This window comes from Myodes glareolus, chromosome 5 (assembly GCF_982192425.1).
Source record: "Myodes glareolus chromosome 5, mMyoGla1.1, whole genome shotgun sequence".
NCBI lineage: Eukaryota > Metazoa > Chordata > Mammalia > Rodentia > Cricetidae > Myodes > Myodes glareolus.
Genome location: NC_142030.1, coordinates 118,471,610 through 118,475,778, shown reverse-complemented (window position 1 = coordinate 118,475,778; position 4,169 = coordinate 118,471,610).

The window sequence follows — 4,169 nt, the reverse complement described above, 5'->3', positions numbered from 1 at the left end:
CATTGAATATGTCTATCATACCTTTCATTGAATATATGTTTGTATATGTCTATATAATTAATGTTGAAGTTTTCCACAATGAACTATGAGTTCTTTCTGCACTGACATTTGAAGTTTTCAGGAAGAAGATGGGACCCCTATAAAAACAACTACACTCGGTTGATATGACGTCATGATACTGATAGTGCTACTACAAGTCCTGTTTCGGGTATCAGCTGCACAGATGATTCCAACTTGATTAGCTGAAATGGTGCACATCTTGAACAATATTCTGGCCAGACCTCCACAAAATACTCAGAGACTGTTTGCAATTTTAAAAGACATTGACCTTGAAATTTAACCATCATTTTACTTTCACAGGATCCTCCAGAAAGAACCTTACCCCCATGACAGCTGGAAGTAATTCTAGGGGACGATGTCCCCTCTCTCAGCAAAGCTTGTCCTCAGGTTTAGGAACAATATTTAGGGATTGATTATAATTAGTATACGGTTGAGAGTTGGGAAAGGAATTTTATAAGCTCAGGGATCTTTTGGGAAAAAAGGGGGGATAATTGGATAGATAATAATGGTATTTGTGAGTTATTGTTTATAGATAATTACATCGGCATATATTGAATATTGTATGTATGTATGCTTCTACCTGTTTAAAACATTTTTTATGTATTGATATATATTGTATTGATATATGTATACCATATTGCAGTGTAAATTTCTACCTCTGATTAAGATACTCATATATTGTTTATGTATTGATATTTATTGTTTACATTTGGAGGTCATTGTCCTCATTTATTGTACAGTTGTTTATTCTCTTAGTCTTTAAGTTAGATACATGTTAAGAATTGTAGATCAATAGTCATCTATGTCTGTCATATTTATGGTTAGACTAATCAGGTTCTTTAGATACATAAAGATTATATATAAATAGTCTTCAACCTCTTCGAAGAGCTGTAGAAAATGGCATGTAATTTAATCTTAGAGTTCTGTGTAGTGAGACACAATCACTCCTGGCAACACCGACCTATTCTTGAGAGATTGTTGAGCACCAAAGACACTCCACTTGGAGCTTGTCTTCTTGACAAAACTGGCCTCTGGGTAAGGAACTGCTCATACCTCAACTACTGACAAATACACGGTATCCGGAAATGGATAAACAGAACTGTCAAATCTTGCCAAGCCAGGGTAAGACGGTTTTGAAAAATCTCTTCCCTGTTAAAATCCAGAAATGGATAAACAGAACTGTTAAATCTTGCCAAGACAGGATAAGATGGTTTTGAAAAATCTCTTGCCTGTTAAAAATAATCTGTCAGTTATTCTAGGCCTAAGTCAAAGTTGGTTGCTTCAACGCTGCAAACAGGTCTTTGGTGATTGCCCAGGTAGCCAGTTGTCTCTGTGATTTGTTGCATGTTTTGGAAGTTCTTTGATTGCACTTCCTAATTACTCAGGTAACATTATTTCCCTTCTCGGATCTTCTATGGGGTTGAGACTAGATAAATGAAGCTACTTTCCTCTCATGACTTGGCCAAGTTATTTATTATACAAGACTTTAGCTAGTTAGAATAGGATGTTTGTACTTATTGTATATAATTGTGTAGGTTTGTACTTACTGTATATAATTTTGTATTGGGCTTAGAACTCTCTTACTTAAACAAAAGGGGGAGGTGCTGCGGGAGTATCTTCCGCTGCTTCAGCCAATAGTTGCTGAAGCACGAGCCCATGGTGCTGTGGGAGGGCCTTCTGCTCCATCAGCCAATAGCCGCTGAAATACCAGCCCACTGGGGTGTGGTATATTTCTCTTTTAAAAAGAGCCACAGATCTCGGCTTGGGCCTCTTGGTTCCAGTGCTTGGTCCCAGCTCCTGCTCCCGGCTCCTGCTCCAGCGACTAGGCTCCCTTCCTGATGGTTTATGGTGTATATAAGTTTTACCCCCCAAAATAAATAACCCCTTAAAACATAACTGGTGTGGAATTGATTCGCCAATAGGATACACTAATGAGTTAGCTTTTTATGTTGCTAACCATGTTCTTTAAAGAAAGGAAAATAGGTATAACATTTACTCTTCAGTATGCTGAGTTTCTTGTGCATAGTTCTTTTCTCCTATTAAAGATGTTGATTTATTTTTCTAGGATGAAAAACAACCAGGTAATGAAGTCCACCATAATGTGTTCATGTGTGATGGGTGTTTTTATCGATACATTTTTTGTTTATATAAGTGTGTGTCACATAAATATTACAGAGCCTTAAGAATACTATATTGGTTTAGCCTTTGAAACATCTAAATTTCTGTATTTCCCAGTATTATATTTGTAGAGAGTCTCTATTAATGTTTATGATATATGAGAAAGCAATATAAAATTTATTTTCTTTTATTTGCTATTAATGTCATCACTTGTAAATATCAAGGTAAACTTCAATTTAATGCTATGTAATTTAGCCTGTCAAGTATCATTGACATTATGGAAATGCAATATTAATCACATATGAATATGTCACATTGTCAGTTTTCAGAGAACAAACTTCTATCCTAGCATTATCCATTTTGTTATGGATCTCTATGGAACAACACTACCCCCCCAAGCCAAGAACTCAAACAAATGTAAAACAGAGTTACTGCTGGTACCCTTGACTTGGTTTAAGAAATGGTCAGTTCAGAATCTGTATCCCCCATTATTTGGAGTCTTCATTAGGATGATATTCATATATTTCAGGAATTTTCCCTATCATCATGAAATTCCCCGCATTTTCAGACAATACTCTCTTCACTCTTTCCCTCCAACCAATCCTCACCCATAACCTGATTCCTTCAGCCCTGGTATTTTCACTGCCATCCCTCTGTCCATCCATAAAATCCAATCTATTTCTCTCCCTCAACAGATTCATACGTCCCTCTCTAGTCTCCTCTTTAATCCCTCCAAGTCTGCAATCTGTAGCTTGATAATCATTTACTTAACAGTTAATACCCATGAATAAGTGAGTACAGGACACATTTGTCTTTCTGGTTCTGGGTTGCTTCTCTCAAGATATTTAGAACTGAGTAAAAGTTCATTGTGTAAATGTACCACATTTGCATTATCCTTTCTTAAGTTGAGAAACATCTCAGTTGTTTCCAGTTTCTGACTTTTATGAATAAAGCCACTATGAACATAGTTGAGAAAGTGTCCTTGTGGTGGGATGTCATGTCTTTTGTATATATGCTCAAGTATGTTTTGACATAGATCAATTTTTTGAGGAACTACTATATTTATTTCCATAATAACTGAAAAAGTTTGTAATCTTACTAGCAATTGAGGAGTGTTTCCTTTGCTCCACAACCAGACCACAATGAGCTGTTACTTAAGTTACTGACATTAGCCATTTTGATATGTATAAGATAGAAGCTCAGTCATTTTGATTTTCATTTCACTGATGGCTAAGGATGTTAAAAATTACTTTAAATGTTTTCCAGGAATTTCAGTTTCTTATATTGAGAATTATCTGCTTAGAACTGTACCCATTTGTTAATTGGATTATATGTTTGCTTTTTTGATATGTATATTCTTGTGTTCTTATGTATTTTGGATGTAAGTAATATTGAATGTGAAGTTTGTAAAAATCTTTTCCTATTTTCTAGGATGCTGGTTTTTCCAACTGATGGTGTCTAGAAGCTTTTCTTTTTCATGAGACTCCCTTTAGTAATTGTTGATATTAGTGACTGTGCTATTGGTGTTCTGTACAGAAAGTCATATCCTGTGCCAATGTTTTTAAAACTACTTATATCAGGTTAAGTATATTTGGCTTTCTGGTTTTCCTTTTATTTTTTTTAAGTCATTGTTTCCCTCTGGAAGTAGATGTACTGGAACTAGATTTGTAGACCAGGCTGACTTCAAAAATCCAGAGATGTGATTGCCTCTGCCTTCTAAGTGCTGGGATTAAAGATGTGCCCTCCACTGGCCAGCATAAGTTCACTTGGTTTTATGTTGAGGTCTTTGATCCATTTGGACTTGAACTTTTACAGTATGAGAAGCATGGATCTAGTTGTATTCTTCTATTATTCCAAACTAAAACTGTGCATCTCATAGTTCTCATTTTTGAAGTTTCTCTAATGAAATCCACCAGTGAGCACTTACACAAATTTTCACAAATATTAAATTGATGAATTTGATAATCACTATTACTTGTTTATATTGTATT